Below are 19,080 nucleotides of genomic sequence, written 5' to 3'. Positions count from 1 at the left end.
AATCAAAACAAGGCATTTCACAGAGGGATGTGGTGCACTTGATTGCTAGTTTTAGGCTGTTTTTGCAATGTCATTATGAGTTAGTCACAGTGCTACCAGAGGGATCAATTTAAAACAAGCTATGTGTTTTACTCCCTGCTGCGAAGTTGACAGTCTTTCAAATTGCACCCTGTCATCATTTTTACGTTTGAATCGACAATGGAGATCTCCAGAGGCTTCTTCTCACTTTGACACATTCTCTATAGTATGACACTTTGACACTGTCTCGTTAATCTATAGTGTTAAAACAACAATTCAGTAAGGAAGTAAAACTCAGGGAGCAAAGGAATTGTAGTTTTTTTGTCCGGATTAAACAAATGGGAGATAACGTGTCAATTAATGCGCCTTAGAGGCGCTGGTAGGTGGATTATGAGCCAGGCTAGCTGTTTCTTCCCGTTTCGGTGTTTATGCTAACCGGCTTAAAGTACACACATCAAAGTGGTATCAATCATCCTCTTTAATTCTCTGCCAGGAAGTGAATAAGTGTATTTCCCAAAGTGTTGAACTATTTCTTTAAGCTTCCGCGATTATGTGGTGACTAGAAAGGCAAATAAACCATAGCCCACATTCAAAGTAAACAAGTGTTTTTCAGCTTCTTGCATAAAGGTTTTCCTCCAATGAAATCCTCAACCAGTATGTCACAGCCCCACAGTGTGACATGCTATCTCCCCTTCCGCTTCCCAATCCTCCCGTCCCCTCGTCGCCGCCCCAATCTTGTAAGCTACACAAACTGCCTAATAATTGGATTTGAACAGACAGTTCAAACGGCGCCATGACATAATTAGCAACAAACCTCGGAATCAATCTCGGGGAAGGCGATCGTCTCTCTGGCCTGGCAGGTCTCTCTGGGACCGCATCGGGGAAAAGCACGATATCGCTTTTGCACAGTTTGAAGCGTTTTGTGCACCTGCGTGTGTGAGCAGGTGCGACGGACACGTGTCGTGATGAATCAGTGGGCATTCTTGTGTTTGGATGAGTGAGTCGGTACATATGTGTTCATGAATGTGCGTGCAAGTTTGTGTGCACCCATGTGCATTCAATTCCTGTTTGCTTTCTGATCTGGACAGGACTGTGTGTGTGTGTGTGGTGTGTGGTGTGTGTGTGTGTGTGTGTGTGTGTGTGTGTGTGTGTGTGTGTGTGTGTGGAGGTAATCATGAGAAGCTCCTCACATGTGAACCCCCCCCCCCATCTCTTGAGACAGGAACAAAGGAGGCCAGACTACATAAGGCAGGCCTTTGATCAGCTCGGCTCTATCGTGTCTATTGGTAATTGACAGCTCTTGGATCACGGATGCTTCCTCTGCAATGTGCACACATGCAAAGTCTCCATGTGTTTCGATGTCTCACATTGTCACACTCCTCTTTCAGGCACAATTTCCCAATGGTGGCCTTATCACCCGAGTTAATTTAATGAAACAGATTAGCACCCGTAGCCTAACACTTGACCAGGGAAAATTAGAGGCAACCATGAAGTGCTTATTCATCTCCACTGAATTCACCTTCAGAAGTGAAGTCAGTCGAAAATATGAAGGTGCTCCGGTCTGAATGTGAAGTAATAAAGCGAGTTAGTTTCTACTGCTGCTTTATTGGAAGCATATGTACCTGATTTACAGTGGAGAACAGTGTTAGCAGCCTGTAAATTTGATCACATTTACAATATTTCGCCATGCTCAAGAGAATAAGTGGAGAAGGGGGATTATAATTTTAACTCTGTGAGCGGACCAAATGAAATAATTTTCACCATTGCAGAGCTACACCAATTCCTTCAGAAACGCTGTTTTTTTCTTGATGAGCCAATAGTGTCTGTGTGTTTTGCCAATACCACTTCACACCGACAGAGAGGAGTGCATAGCTGCTGAGTTCCTAAGATAAAACAATTTCAACAAAACAAATGAAAAAAGAGACCTATCTTTTACTTGTGCATAACAGTCGCTCAATTTTTATTCAGCTTTATGACAAGCTGCTATTTAATGTAACTTGCTCTCCTAATCTTGTTTGATAAAAGCGTAATGGTCCTTATTGTTGTTCCACAGCATTGTTGCTGGAGTGCAGAGCTATTAGCCTGTCATATATCAAGCCCTCGGTGTCATGTGTAATGGCTAAGTGTTTTGAACCAACTCGATCATGGCAGCATGAATCTTCCTGAAGGCTGGTGATTATTAATGACAGTGGCAGCACAGAGCAGCCACCTTCAATCACACTGCAGGTAAATCCTGCAACAGAGACGATGGCGGGGAAGCGCCCTTTAATTCCCTTTTTGCCAGGAATTAATCAACCCCGGTTCTAATTTTTCACCTGACCGATGTTAATGTCTTTCCTGTGTGATACTCTAAATAAGAGATTAGACGCCATATGCACACGCGCGCGCGCGCGCGCACACACACACACACACACACACACACACACACACACACACACACACACACACACACACCACACACACACACACACAAACACACACACACACACACACAAAAACACACCATTGAACTGATGACAAACGAGGTCGCGGACGCAGCCGCTCATTTGAATATCAGAAGAGAGAAAGAGTGCTGGCGTGCCAACGTAACCTTCTCCAGCCTGTAAAGTAATTACTCAGTGCTGGAAGACAAGAGGAAACACAGGGTTTTATGGAGCCACGTGAGCCGGCAAAGGAGCTTCAGGAGCACCGTGATGGAGAGAGTAGAAGAAGTAGGATAGAAAATGGAAGGAGGAAGAGCAGAAGGACCAAAGGAGTGGGACAGAAGTTTAGAAAGTTGGAGGTGATTTAGGGTTAACACCATCATTCTCCTTTTTTTTGAGCCTGACGGGAGAGAGATGCAGGGCAGTTCCTACGGACCATCTGTTTCATGAAAACCCCAATTGTCCAGCCATTGCTGGAGACCCTAGGAGTACCAATTTCTCTGGATGACACCCTACTAATTGGGCTGTTTATATTAGCCATACCTCTCCCTCCTTCTCTATATGTACGTCTTCTCCTCAATATCTTCTGTAGCATTAAACCCAAATGTCCCTTCTAGCTTTATTTTTTCTTCTCTTCATACCTTACAAGAAGGGTCAGGTATCATTGTGGTTCTTTTCGATAACTGTGCTATATCAATACTTTTTAAATATACAGTATATATTGTTTTAAAAAGTAAGAGCACAATCAGACTTTATTGCTAAGGTCACATGGTCAAATTTAAATAATGTATTTTAAATGTAATAACAATAACTTATTTCACCAGTCGATTGCTTTATAACAATGGTGCCGTTTGGCTACTCTGTGTCTTTAGCTGCAGACTGTTGCACGTCCCATTGTTTCAATTCAATTTTATTCATAGTATCAAATCATAACAACAGTTATCTCGAGTCATTTTTTAGACAGAGTAGGTCTAGACCACACTCTATAATTTATAAAGTCCGAACAATTCTAGTAATTCCCCCAAGAGCAAGCATGGTGCTTATTTCTGAGTGAAATACAGCCACCCCGTTTAGACCGTTTAACTTTCAGCATTTTAACCGCGTTAAGTATCCACAACCTCCTCAAGAAGTTCTGTGGTACTTCAGCAACACCATGTTTGTTTGCTTTGAGTCTCAAGAGTAGACAGCCATACATTGCATGACCAGAAGTCATCACTTGTCAGGAAAATGTAAACGTAATTTAACCTAAAGTGATTTAAAACATGTGATCTAACTGCAAATGCTGTTGTTTTTCTGGTGAGAACAGCCTTTGGTTATTGTCCATCATAAATTGGTTTGGCATCACCCGTTTTTCTAGCAAACGTGATGCTTCTAACTAAGAGGATCTCTTAAGAATGTCACAAAAGCATATCCTGTTGTTTACTGTGCAGCGCTGAAAACCTGCACACAAAAATATGAAAAACTGTATATTATGACGGGAACTAATAGAAACATATACATTGTCATTAATGGCACTATTGTGAAAATCTTTGTGCAGAATAACAGTCACATTACCTTCAAGTATGGCACATCAGTTTTTATATTGGTTAATAAATGTGGTTCTACCAACTTTTGCTGTTGTTGTCCCCCCCCCTCTCTCAATTTCCTGCCCCGTTCCTCCCTCTCTGTGGGAGCAATGATGAGAGTCTGCGCAGAAGTAGACCCAGTGAAGGTCTCACTCCAGGGGCCTGTCAGACTATCTCCCCCCCATCTCTTTTCTCACACACACACACACACACACACACACACACACACACACACACACACACACACACACACACACCACACACACACACCTTCATAACTCCTATACCTACTACAGTGAGAGTAGCATTACTTATTACTTATTCAATTTGATCCATTGTTTATATACACAGTTTAAAACAACATAGGCAATTTCCTGCCCTCCCTGCTCTCTCCTTCTCTCTTTTTCTTTGCGATTTATCCAAAGACCCTGCAGGTGTCAGCTCTCGCTTCCAACTCAACACATAATGACTAAATTGGAGCAATTAATTACCCTGATCGGTGATGTTAACCTCCACCTCTTCCACCTGGACTCTTGTGGGTCCAAACAAACTGGCTGATTCATACTGTAGCCTTGCATCCAGCTTGCTATTTATTCTCAATACTACAGCGGTCTGTATATCCACACTTGATGAGGATGAACTTGAATCACACAAATGGAGAGAGAGAGAGAGAGAGATTACATATAGACTCTTGCATTGAGAAAGAAACAAAACAAAGAAATATGATTTCACAAAACTGGATTAACCTTGAATTTTATAGGCTCCAATAATGCTCTCCTCTCCTCTCCTCTCCTCTCCTCTCCTCTCCTCTCCTCTCCTCTTGACCTCTCTCCTGGCTCGCTGCCCTTCATCTCTCATGCACCTGCATCAGTTTGTCAGGCTGCTTCGGCTAATTACACATCTCATCCCAACCAGAGGCAGTACTCGTGCATTACTACTGTAGAGGGACTTTACAGCCATGATATGCGGTTCTGCCGGAGGAGTCATGCATCATATAAAAGGTCCCACTACAACAACTGTGGCAAATTATAGACATAGTCTGTAATTATCTCAAAAACAACATCCTGCTTTGCAAGTAATGATGGGTTAAATATCGGGGTGATATTTTGTGAATGTGTGTTTATCTATGCAGCTTGCTCTCTCCCTGGGCTCATACGTGGTAACCTGCCGTCGCCCATCGAGCCCTGATGGATGCTGTCCTGTCAGTGCAGCAAACTGTTCGAGCTACCTCTCGTCCCATCATACCCTGCCTCTCCCCAGATGCAGCGCTGGCAGCCCAGGGACGTATTTTGACTTAAATAGCTGCTTTATACATGTTCAATTGATTTAAAACAAAATGGTTTTGAAGATTCATTCAGGTTATAGAAGATCTACTTTGGATGACCGGACAAATATCTTTGAGACCAAGAAGCAAGTTAAGCTGCCTTTGAATTTACATTTCTAGAAATTTCCAAAAATGTTTTCTCTCCTCTCTTGTGTTTTCTCCCCCTTTCCTCTGCCCTGGCCGGGATGGCTCGCTGTTTGGTGAATGATGGCAGGTGAATTGGCTGGAGGAAAAGAAGAACTCAAAGGAAGAAGGAAAGCCAAAAGGAGTGAAGGATGCGCTGACTGAAAAAAAACAGAATATCACAAAGAAAGGGGACATGTTTTCCAGCCTGCGGTGTGGATAATGTGTTCCTGATAGCAGTTCAATCTCAGTACCGTCTGCAGACTCTTCACGCACAATAACTTTGAAGCGAAAGTGTCAGGATCAGCTCACAACATATCATAACAGTGTAACAGTTAACAAAAAGAGAATGAGGGAGCATTGTGGCACAATATCAAAGTGGCAAAATGTTGAGAGACACATGTAGAAGTAGAGAAAAAGAAGTGCTTCTTCACCAGGACTTTGCAATATGTTAAAAGGACAATTCAATATTTTGGCAAATGCACTTACTTTGTGTTCTTGCCAAGTTACACTAGAAGATTGTTACCACTCTCATATCTGGCGTACATTCTGTCTATTTATTAACCTCAAAGGGACCTATTTGGACCTTGTATCAGAGTTCACCTGCTTCCCAGTTAATGCAAACTCAAAACGTCCTCCATGTTTTACATACAATTAACACTATGAAGCTACAGCCATATCATCAATTTGTTCATCTTTGGACAGTGAGGCTAGCTGTTTCCCCCTGTTTTCAGGCTTTATGCTAAGCTAAGCTACCCAGCTGCTGCCTGTAGCTTCATATGCTCATTTGTCTGAGCATGACACCAAAAAAGTGTATTTCCCAAAATGGCAAAATATTCTTTTAAGACACATAACATAAGCACATTATGAGAATTTAGTGTGCTAAACTCCCAGACTATAACTTTCTATCTATCTTAATAATATAAAAAAAATGGTTCAAATATGGGCAGCACAACTTCTGCCTAAGAATAGTTTTTCGTCATCCACTGGGACAACAAAAGAATACCTGCTACCACCTGACAAGAGAAGAAGTGAAGGTACAGTAGCTGCATGTGCCGTGGGGCAAAGGGAAATACTACTTCTCTGAGGCAGACACGGTGGAAAAAAGGGTGTGAGCGGTGGTGCAAAGTGTTGTGGTGCAGTGTGTCCGCACAAAATGATACAGGTGGCTGGCACGACACACGTGATATGGCATCAGTGGATTTGAGATTCAGGAAAAGGAAGGGAGGAGAGACAGATGGGATTGGGGGTTATGGATATTCTCTTGGTGCACTCACATTCTACTGTGTTATATGTGATATTTGTAAGAAATAAAAGCCTTTGTTTGTCATGTCTTGTTAAAGTGCAGTAGGCAAGACTTATAAAGTAATTTTCTATTGTATTTGCTGAAACCAACCCTACATTTGAGTAGAACTACATGAAGCAGGTGATTTAAAAAAAAAAAAGAATCAGGCTCTGGCTCCAGTTACAACCTGTAGTGCAATTTGCAAAAATCCACAGCTCCCTGTTCAGATGCACCAATCAGGGCCAGGGGGGGTGTCTAACTGTGTGTCAATCAGCCCAGGCACACACATTCATTACATACATTATTAGGGCAGCACGGTGGCTCAGTGATTAGCACTTCCGGCTCACAGCAAGAGGGTTTGAATGGGTTAGAATCCAGGTTGTTCCGGACCTTTCCGTGAGGAGTTTGCATGTTCTGCCGTGTATCCATGGGTTTCCTCCGGGTGCTCCGGTTTTTCCCACCATAAAGACACGCATGCTGGGTAAGTAGGACTACCATTTACAGGTGCATTTAAAGTAATACAAAATGTTGATTAATGTGCATTGTCCTAATCAAATTAATAAATCTACTAAATCTACCCTTTGTGGGGGGAGGGGCTTAGGATCCCGTTTGGGCTTTAGCAAATGGGGGGGAGGGGGGACTGAGAAGTTGTCAATGTTCAAATTCTTTGGCTAAATCTGGATCTTCACAATCCTACCTACAGCACCTTTAATGTTATGTTATGTTTGCTAAGAAGCAAAAGTGTCCCAGAAGCTAGTTGCAAACCAAGGCTAGATCAATTCAATTCAATTTTATTCATAGTATCAAATCATAACAATATAACAGTTATCTCAAGACACTTTACAGATAGAGTAGGCCTAGACCACTCTATAATCTACAAAGACGCAACAATTTTAGTAATTCCCCCCATGAGCAAGCATTTAGACCAAAGGTGATGTAAATGTTACCTGAGGAAAACCCCTCCAGGGAGGCCACAGAGTGAGCGAAGCCACAAAGCACAGAGGCGTGAACAGCCTTAAGAATTCATTATTTTCTATTTTTGTTTTAATTGAAAGAAACGGAAGAGGGAGGGAAATATGGAGCTGTGAATAAATGGATGAGTAGAGGGGTTGATGTAGCACAGAGAAGTTAAAGAATATAAAACAGCTGTTAACTGAGTACAGGCGTGCTGGCTGACGGTGTTGGCACAACAAAGAGATCTCATGCGTTCCTGAAAAAAAAAGAAGCAAGCAAGAAAGATTCTCTGTAGGTAGATGCAAGCTTTAAACAGGCGGACCCATTAGCAGAGCACATTTCTCCCAAACCCAAATGTTTTAGTAGTTTTCTTTTTTCCCCCTTTCAAATGTCTGTGTGGCAATGCAGTTGAAACTGCAGACTGATTGGGCACCCTGGTGAAGACCTTTGTTGCAGGTCATCCCCTGTCAGTTCTCTGCTGTATAAGGGTAAATTGGCAAAAATGCTGATAGAAAATAAATGACAGGCACATAAAGTCTGTCACAAATGTGCATTGATATTCCGTTGACACTTGTTCCAAACCCTATGGTTTATATCATACAGTTAATAACACAATATATCCCACTGTGCACCCACTTTGATATATTCCTCTAAACGTCCTTGCAGTGAACACACAGTGTATTCCACCTCATTATTACTGTTTTTTTACACTGTGCCACAAAGCTTTCAACCCTGTTCCATCCAATAGTTGCTGGACATTTCACTCAAAACTAAAAATGTCAACCATATGGTTGCGCTAGAGTGAAAGTCAGGGGATTACCAAAGTAATGGGGACAAATTGTCTTGGTACAAAGCATGTACAATATTTCTCTTGCAAATCCATTGAGTGTTCACTGGACGACTGAACACTTTGAGATGCTGGTGGAGCTAAAAATAAAGACATTTCATAGAAACTCATCAAGTTTTTGTTGATTTTAGTCTTGGACCAAAGTGGTGGACAGACCGACCAACCAACAGACAGACCTAGCCATCCAAAGAGCCATGATGCTAAAAATTGAATACTTTAGGGTGTGGATAATCAATTTCCCAGAGCATACCATATGTTTTTAAAGTTTTTAATTTATGTCAGCTCAGAATTAATTTCTGTCTCAGAAACTCTTGACTCTTGAAAACTCTGCTCAGTAATAAGTAATCAGTAATTCAATAAGTAATTTGTTAAAGCGAGCTGACAAATCAAATCTTTTGAGAATAGGCTGCTAAAACAAGTAATAAAAACCAGGAAAATTGAGTCTGGAAGACAAACTATCCAAAGAATGAGGTTTGACTGTAAGGGCCTTAAATGCACAAAGGTTTAAAAACTCCATTACCTTTTTACAAAAAGAGGATAAAAAGACTAAATGATGATGGATTACTGATATCTAAGTTTTATCCTGTACAGCACTAAGACCAAATGCTGAGGGGAAGGTGGGAAATCCATCTACATGCTTAAAGGGAAATGGTTAGCAGCAAGCTAAAGCCCACATGATTTGTGGTTAATGGGCTAACACATTCAGAGCTACTGGTCCTTTAAAGAGCTGAGTTTTGAGCCACATCAACAGAGCTCACTTTCCCCAGCGAAGCCACCCTCGCTGACCTTCTGAAAGGTACCGCTCTGCCAAAGAAAAGCAAACACCTCATTTATCTGGCGGCAAATGCAAAGAGCAGATGCCACAGGGGGCCTGGGGAGCTGGCAGTCGGATCCGCGGCTGTGACAAGATGAGCAGCCTGAGCTCCTGGCTTTAGGAAAAGGTATTAGCCGCTTGGACATACACCGCTGCTGAATGGTACGCAGGTGGGCAGTTTAAACAAAGCTCATCCCAGACATAAAACCGGGGGGGGGGGGGGGGGGGGGACACAACACTGAACTGCAGCACCTCCATTTAAAAACCGCCATCTATAATTGACACTTAAGAGTCACATTGCAATCTTGAGAATTCATTTCCAATGCTAATTTCAGTCTGCATTTTAAAAAGTGCCATTAATCCTTAGCAGCTTCTTCATGCGCAGCAGAAGAAGCAGTGTGGTCGAGGGGGGGGGGGGGGGGGGGGGGGGGACAGGGGAAACAGCAGCCAATTAAGGCTGTTGTAGTGATACATAAGAAATAACAAACGCTGTGATTGCTGCGGTGCGGGGTGAATGGGTTGGTGAAGACGGCGCTGTCCTGTCTGAGATCCTGATTAAGACTAAACAGCGCAATCAAGGAGCGTGATTGCGGGATTGGTCTCTTGAAAGTTCAATTGTGACCTTGCCGCGTTCACAGAGATTCAAGAGAGGAAGAAGATGGAGACAAACGTTTGAAGACAGAACGGGTGAGTGATTTCCTCATGTTGGGATTAAATGATGTTTGCAGCACTACACACAAACATATTCACACAATTCAGTGAAGAGAATCTTTAGCAATGATCTACTGTGAATCTCCACTGGCCACGTTAAATCCACTCCAAATTGCTCTCCTACCACCTCAGCAGTGAGTGCATGAGTGTGTACAAACTCTGTATCTATATAGGTTTGAACTACGGCAGCGGAGTGAAGTTGGGCCGTCTGAACAAATGTTTTCCTAATAAATCACAAGGGAGCTGTTAAAAACAGTGTGCATTGTGGCGGGGAGAATTCCTTTCTCCATTCCGTCTGAGAACACCTGAAGCGCACACAGCTTGGCTGCTAATGGCTCAGCGGTGAATCACATCACGTGCTGTGGAGCTGACTCGCTATTTGGGCCGCTGTGGAATTCTCGGGTGCCGGTCACAGCTGAGACACAAACAAAACACACACAAGCGCGCGCAACACACACACACACACACACACACACACACACACACACACACACACACACACACACACACACACACACACACACACACACACACACATAGAGAGGTGAGTGCTAAAACTTTCACTCCACAGCTTTAGACAGCTCTGACCATTTTGGAAAAGCTTTGGGAAGCAGCTAATGGCTGCACTCGTGAGCCTTGTCCACTGCTGAGCCTGGCAGTTTGACATCGAGAATAGGGGAGAGGTGCTAACCAAAGCTTTGGAGTGTCTCCTTCTAATCCCCCCCCCCCCCCCCCATCTGTCAAAACAATGAAGGTCACGCTAAGATGAGGTCCAATTAGGGCTCGGCCTCAAACGCCTGAGGTGTCGGCGCGGCTCAGCAAGCTTAGATAACCCTTGTGTTTTTTAGTGTGTGGGAGTGGGTTTGGACCCTGGAGGAGGGTTTGCATGTCTGCATGACAAAATCAGCGAGCAAGTGGGCAGTCAAGCATTATGAGAGTGCACGTCGCGGCTACATTTAAGCAAAGACAGGCGATGAGCAGAGCGAGGCATCTTACCACAATTACGCATTGAAAAAATAAAAATACAAGCTGCTCTTTTTTTTCCTCTGCTGCTCTCCACTAAACCGATGGGACACTAATGTAACGGCTGGACTGAGGAAGTGAGCAGAGATAAGAACAGTCAGAGTAAAACAATGATTATCTATGAATGAACACACTCACACGGTGCAGGTACAGTAACCCCCCCCATCCCCCTCCAGACAGACAGTGGTTACTGATCAAAAGCTATGCCAATAGTCTAGAGCAGAAAATGATTACAGACAAACACACATCACACACAGCAGTGCCCAATCAATCTGAGCACAGAGCTGGACACTTGGGGATAGCAATGTTCTCAGACGTGCCTCTTTATCTCCACACACACACACACACACACACACACACACACACACACACACACACACACACACACACACACACCACACACCAAGTCTCATGCATCCAAAGTCACTAGAGATATCCCAGCAACAGTTGCCAAATTTATCAAAGAGATCTGGGAGCAAACCGGAGGGCTCTAACACTACTCACCAAGGTAATTATCAGGACAGACAGACAGACAGACAGACAGACAGACAGACTCATTTATTGCAGCTGAGGGGAAAGCACAGAGAGAGCGTGCAGAGAAAGGACACAAGGGGAGGTAAGTTATCGTGGTGTACCGTTATTTAACGCTCGAGGAAGGTGAGAGGAAGCAGATATGTGAACTGCTAATTTACACGCAGACTCAAGAAAAACACAAACACACATTCACACATTCAGTTGATTAATATCATTCCTGACTGTGTCATGATTGAGTGACTGCAGCAGCGTCTCCTCAATTTCTGCATCTTCCACAACATGTTTTCTTTTGTATTCATTTTGCTGCGTGACACTTAATTACAAAACAGAACTTAGAACCACCCCAACAGTTCATTTTGAATTCGCCAGAGCAGAGCAGCTACTCTAACCACCGAGGGCAATTTGTCTGCGGAGCTTCTGCACAAAGACACAAAATGCTAATTGTTAAACAGCCTGGTGCAATTAAATGTGCGACCACAAAAAGCGACCTCTTTATTCAGTCGGTCTATTGGCTGATCAAGTGACTGACTTGGATTTCTCCTGATTTGGGAACAAACAATTGTGTTTCTATTTCTTTGCTTGCTCTGTGTTGACAAAACACAGTGGAGGCAATTTGAATGAAAATTACACTTTTAAAATGCAATCTTCTTCTGAACAATGCAGGAAACACTGGGGAACTAAATAGTCTTCCTCCCCAATAATTGTTGGTCTGTTTACAAACTAAGTACAAGTTTCGACCAATACTACAGTACACCACTCACTCACTCACCACTCACTCACTCACTCACTATCACTCACTCACTCACCATTGACTCTAAAGCCTCAGAGCTTTGAATGCAGCACGCAGCATAGTTTATTGTAATTAAACACTAGTAGAGCATTGGCAATCTTATTACCGACTATGTAATGACAAGTGACTCACATAATAATTTCACTGCTGTTTATTGTAGAGAGAAAGAGGACTAGACATAGGGTAAACTAAGCCAAGTTGATAGATAGATAGATAGATAGATAGATAGATAGATAGATAGATAGATAGATAGATACACACCCATGCTAAAGTTGATTAAAAAGAGGAATAAAAAACATCTTTTGGAAACTGAAAATATCAAAACCTTTAGGAAAATCCAACCTTTTAAGGACACCAATTTTCTTTGTGAATGAATTAGGTATTCTAAATAAATAATTGTTCTTCCTTAAAACACAGGTATCTCAATCTAATAATACAAATTTTTACCCAAACTTTCGAGTCCCACTGTAGATAGATAGATAAATAGATAGATAGGCTCTCACGTTGGCCTTTTCATCCTCTTTCTGAGCTTCATAGCTCTTTCTGTTCAGCTTAGCACACCTCTGGATCCCGCTGACCCATCCACATCACACAAGCTTACGTATAACACACACACACACACACACACACACACACACACACACACACACACACACACACACACACACACCACACACACAACCGACCACACACACACACCACCAGCAACTCTGAAGGAGAATCTTTGCTGATATCTGTCAGGTGGCTTAACCGGCAAAGACCACAAATCCAAGAATCACAAAAAGGCTGAGTTTGGACACAAAAGATCCACCTGGTGAAGGCGGCAGGTCGGCCAGCTGTATCTTTTTTGGACTATCTACAGTATGTCTGTATCTCCTTCAGTTTCTCATGTGTCTGAATCTCTATTGATGGCTTTTTCACCAAAGTGCTTTACTCTTTGCTGTTTTAATGTTTCTATGTTAGCTGTATGGCTTTTGGGATGCTCTGTCAAACTGGCCGGTCGGTCCAGCACTTTGGTCCAGACTCATATTCATGTATCTCAACAGCTATTAAATGGATTGCCATACCAACCAGAGGATGAATCCTAATGTCTTTAGTGATCCCTTTACTTTACTTTACGATTGGGTGTGCCTGTCTGCCTCTGGCTTTATTAGAATGTATGTAGCAGTAAGATGAAAATAAAAATAAAATTAATTGAGTGAACATTAAAAGGCAGTATTACCACAACAATAAAAACCTTTAAGAAAAATATGATTTACAGTTCTGTGCCTAGAGGGAGACAGACGGGAGGATTAGAGAAACCGTTTTTTCTGGTTGGAATATGGAATAAAAAGCAGAACTGATTCTTTTGCTCCTAAACAACAAAATACACCAACAACAAACCTTTTGAAGCCACAATATTTTACAGAAATGATGCACTGAGGCATTCTAGGCATAATGCTCTTTCAGCCGTCACCATTCAGTATTTGTTAGAATAACATAAAGGAGGGAAAGTCGCATTGCATCTCACTTTGTGTGGCTAAAAAATTATTAACCAATATCAATAACAACAAAAGTCAAATACCCGCACGCAAAAACCTGCACATGCAAACAAAACCATCACATACAATAGGAAGTCAGAATGCAGGGATCAGTCGACCTGGGTGCAAGGGATTTCAATGAAATTAATTATACAACTTTGAAGAGCTCTCCCATACATCCATGTGATTGGTTTCTGCAACCCCAGAGCTAGATATCTGATTAGAGAGGAGAGTTTTATAAGTATCACACTGGTGCATCAGCTTCATAAATAGCCCTGCTGTGCTAAATCCAAGCAGGCAGGGTAAGGTAGAGGAAGACAGACAGAAATCACTCTCAGTAACAATGGCTTACGTTTCACTTCTTCTACCCACTTATGTCCTGCTTTCCTTTAGCTTAAGTTCCGATTTTCCTCAGATTCCAAGGATTACTTTGCACTCCTACTAATTTAAAATTGAATACTTGCACACACAACAAAATGCGCCTCTCCTTCGGGAACTGTGGCACACAAGAGTGGAAAAGATTGGCCATCTGTAGGCTTCTCAAGCACTCCCTGTTTACCAGCTCATCAGAGTCTGACAGATAGAGCCTGTACGACAATGACGCCAACATTAGATACTTGATATCCGTGAGTGATGCATCTTTTAGTGCTTCATTGTGTGTGGAGATAGGCCCTGTCGAGTTTTTGTTAACCGGGAAAGAAAAAACTATGAGGTAGACTTAACAGGCAATGCTTCAGGAGCTGTCCGGTGCTGAAACCACATCCGTAAGGAGCCCAGAGGTAGCTTTTTGTTATTCTGAAGATTAACTCGGACAGGAAAAACACTGGCATAATGTTTAAACAAACAGCTGGGTAGTGTATGCTTTCTCTTCAGGCTGCTTTACGAGGTGACTGATAGTGACGCCATCCAACTCAGCTCTACTGACACCATGCCACCTGACTTTAACAAAAGAAGCATTGCACCTACCGGTGAGACAAAGGAAAGGCCAGCAGAGGAAAGGTAGCCCCCCCTTCCACCCCCCCTCCTCCAATCACTGGGAGATACTCGACTATGCCCCTGTCATTAATTCAGCAGACAAAAACTGTTACCAGATGTCGTTATTTATTTATAGTATTTAATAGGGAAAATGCTTCCGTTGAATAATACATTTGGTGGGAGAAGGGTGCAGAGCTGGGTTTGAAAAGGAGAGCGGGGGTGGGATGGGGGGGGGGGGTCTTTGATGAATATTCATGAGGTGTGTCTGGAGGGATTTTGGTAAGCTACCTTTTTTTTCTGCCTGTGCCTCCTGGGCTTTGTCTGCTCTGCCACTGGTCATGATGGCCCAGCTGCGCTGCTCATTTGCTTGGCTCTATATGCGGTGGCTAGTTCAATATGGCTAATGCCAGACTATTATATTATTAGCCAAGGCAAAGCTAGCAGAGGCCCACTTAGGCTCTGCGCCATCTGCTCGGCGGTGTCAGGTTGGAGGAGTGGAAGGACGCCGAGCTGTCAATCAAGCAGATTGACGTCCTCTGGTGAGCAAAGGTACAGCCTTCATTAAGCCGATGAAACGACCCGGTGACTGGGGGAATGGACGTGCCAGGTGGAACCAAGCCTAAAAGATGAACTATGGGCTAACAGGCTCCACTGCCACATACATGTGCAAAGCCAAACCGGAACTTTAAAAAACGGTTCTAAGCACACACTCTCCCGATTATTCATCCAAACAGAATACAAACAGAACTGAATCTGCGTGCAGGCTGCTCTGAGTGTTTTCACTGCTTAATTGGGCCAGGGTTAGCCAAGTCTGTAAATGAGTCTGTCTCTGCAGGAATATTCCAGCATCCCTCCTACTCCTTCTACCACTACTGCCAAAAAAAAAGCTACATCCATTTGTAGCATATACAGTGAGCCGACAGCACTAAACTTTCAAAGATACAAAACAACACTCAATAATGAATGTCTTTTCTTATTTTACAAGGATTCAAGCCATTAGCCCAAATCACTCACAACACCACAAGCTTCCAACTATAGGATTTGTAGCTGGAGGCCCTCCCCAGTCAAACAGCCTAACTCAAGCCCAGAGATCCTCTGCGCCGATACTGTGCTGTTGCTTGGCTGCTCTCCGTCATTTCATCTTGAGCCAGAGTGGCTTTGTTTGTCTTAAGCATAGCAGAAGGTTCATTTGTAGGAATATTTATGTCTTAATTTGTAAAAATTCACAGTTTCTCATTCACTTGCTTGGACACTACTCAAGTATAAAATTGAATTCTTGCCCATTCACGTACCTCACTACAAGTGTCTGCACTAAGCTGAGCGCAGCCAGGCAGCAAAGGCACAGTATTGAAATATGTAACAACACTACCTTGTGCTAAGAGCCGATATTTCTGTAAAATTCTCCCAGACTCTTTCTTTCTTTCTTTCTTTCTTTCTTTCTTTCTTCTCTGAGGTGTGACGATAACATGTCTGAGCTGCTCTTGGCCTTGACCACAGTTGGAATAGAGCCACCAAGAAGCAGCGATCCTCTCCCGAACGGAGTATTGTTCATCCATTGTAATGCCTCATCACACAAAAGATGTGAAAAAGGGGGCAGTGAACTGGCAAGAAAACCTCTTCTGAGAACAATGGTGTTAACAGCAGAGCAGGCGATCCAGTGCGAGAGTGATGGAGTCCAAACGAAGCGAGACGAGAAAAATAAACAGACAGACGAGAGGGGAAAGAGACAGAGAGACAAACATGGAGATCTTCTACAATATGCATGAAAGCGCAAGAGGCAGAGAGAAGAAAAATCCAGCAGAATGACTTAAAAAGACCAGTTAAATGTGGAGCTGCGTCCTTTTAGTGCAACAGGAACTGACAGATCACAACTAACACAATTCAGGAACTGGCCACGCACGCACACGCACATGCGCACGCACACACACCAGAGACAAGGGCAATTTTTTATCTAAAGCAGTCACAGAATGAAAATGATGCTGGGTGTTTTGTGATCTCTGTGGTGTTGCTCTGCATCAGCTGGGAAACAGAAGCTCCTGATCCATCAGCCAGGCTTCCTGCAGGTTCTGGCTTGGCCCTGAGCAATAAGGATCACTCTGCCAACGCTAAGTCCAAATACAGAATCACACACATGTGGGACGGCATTGGTGACGACAATTGGGAGGAATAACATATCAGAGGAAATGAGTGTGAGACCAATTCTTCCACAGACAGCTTGTAGAAACTGTCGGTAGACTGTGTGTGTATACATGTTTGTGTAAATACCAGACACACACATTGAGAGAAACAGAATAAGAGGCTAAAGAAAGAGATGGAGCGAGGGAGAGATTCGAGTAACCATTTCACAAACTGCTTGGTTGAATCTCTGCTTAATTTCCCAGGGGGTCATGAGCAACTCTGCTCCTACCCTTGCTGCCATCCTCCATCTGACACACTGCCATACACTCGAAAAATGAAGACAAGCAGACCAAAAACATCTAAGTGGAACAGTATTTTCTTTTCCACCCTCACCAACATCCCTCATCGCGAGATCGCCCACTGAAGGCAGCCGTGCTCGGTCCTCTTCCACTCTGATCAGTTTGTAGCCTAGAGGAAAGTTACCACCAACAGAAATAATTGAGAGACCCATTTGAGTGTAAGTGTCATCCAAGATAGTGTCTCAGGTTTCCCCTCTCTGGTTTCCTGACGGCACTGACAGCCCTGGCTGCGCTGCTGCCTATATTGACTTTCACCACAGCCATCAGCTCCCTCCGTCCCCATCTGGCTCACCTGGAGCCTTGCACAGGGAAGACATGGGGCTCTACTACATGAGGTGGAATGATGGTCACACAGATCCAAATCAGGGAAGGGACCCTGTTAAGCTGAAAAATGTAAGTTGTTCAACATAAGTAGCTTTCAAAACGGGAAAAAGAAGGAACGCTACTCCCGGATGCTATATTACTCGTTAAAAGACGCACCTACTTGAACAGTCATGACATCATGCAAATGGGAAGGTAAATGACGAAAGAGGTACAATATGTGAGCTAATAGTAGGTTTAATGTTTCCAATTACCCTTATTTCCCTAAGTCAGGTGGTGCCACAATTTGGTTAAAAGAAACTGGCAAATAGATAAAAAGAAAAGTGAAAACATGACCTTTTATCAAATGTAAATAATACATTTCCAACATGGCATAACGGTTAATTTCTCAGAAAAGCAGCCTCATGTAAGCATTAACCAGAGCAATATAAAGTCATTTTTAGAGTGAACGAGCCATACGCTTCCAAAAGCTACACAATCCTGTCTTCATAGTGCACCTGTAATTCTCATCATAGATCTTTGTCTTTGACAGTATTGACAAGCTCAATCTCCAAATTATCCCCGACTGCAGTGAACATAAACTGTGAAACGCCCTTTTCATCACGCCAAAAAAAAACAAACGTGAAAAAAGCAGCTTAAACAACTTTAAGCCTTCACCTTTCGGATGAAGTAAGGTCCAGTCCACAGGAATGTAGAGCGATGCAGCAGCCTTCCAGGAGCGTCGGTCCGGTCTGAACGGTGCAGGTGCTACAGCGCCACAGACACGAGGAGCTCAACCATCCAACGACGCGTAAAACAGAAAAGACAAAAAATAAGAAGCCCTGCAAGTGCGGGTGAAAACGAAGCAGTTGTGAGTGTAGGGCGGGGAGGCGGATACCGGGAGGCACGGTTTCGCTTTTTGCAAGTGGGGTCTGTGGCTGTCTCTTGAGAAGTGACCGCGCTTCTTCCGGAGACGAGCCGAGGCAGCAGCCGCGACGAGTGGATGAGCGCCGGAGTGGTGTTCACCTCTCCAGCAGCCGAGCGCTACTGAACAAAAGAGTGCTCCGCAGGCTCTGTATTCAAATAGCAGTAGAGGGACTGGGGGGAGGAAGGAGGAGGGGGGGGGTGCTTGTGGTCCTCAGGGTTGACACAACACCAGAAGTTCCTGCATCTTAACGCCATCAAACACCACAACTTAATTCATACCAGCGTCATATACGTAACTACCTTTACGCGCGGTCTATGTGACTGGTGACCCGCTGGTGTGTCATCGTTTGTTCGGCAGTGATAAATGATCTGATGCGGGACACAACACCCACACGGTTATTAGTCCGTATCCCCTGCTGCCGTAATTTATGAGACAGGGAGGGAGGGAGAGGGTTGGTTCAGAAAGACGT

At 43.5% G+C, this 19,080-nt stretch overlaps 1 protein-coding gene across 2 annotated transcripts in view; it reads right to left on the bottom strand.

Annotated features, from left to right (window-relative positions):
- ncanb (neurocan b) overlaps nucleotides 1-18,720 on the bottom strand; it is a 141,716-nt gene extending 122,996 nt beyond the window's left edge. For both annotated transcript variants that reach the window (XM_032526440.1, XM_032526441.1), the window contains exon 1: nucleotides 18,362-18,720. The gene's annotated coding sequence lies outside the window, so the exon portion shown is untranslated. The remainder of the gene's footprint in view (nucleotides 1-18,361) is intronic.
- Between the last annotated feature and the right edge of the window lie 360 nt (nucleotides 18,721-19,080).

The sequence above is a fragment of the Etheostoma spectabile genome, chromosome 9, assembly GCF_008692095.1.
Source record: "Etheostoma spectabile isolate EspeVRDwgs_2016 chromosome 9, UIUC_Espe_1.0, whole genome shotgun sequence".
Lineage (NCBI taxonomy): Eukaryota > Metazoa > Chordata > Actinopteri > Perciformes > Percidae > Etheostoma > Etheostoma spectabile.
Note: the sequence above shows the minus strand (reverse complement) of the source record. Positions and strands in the feature narration are given on the sequence as shown.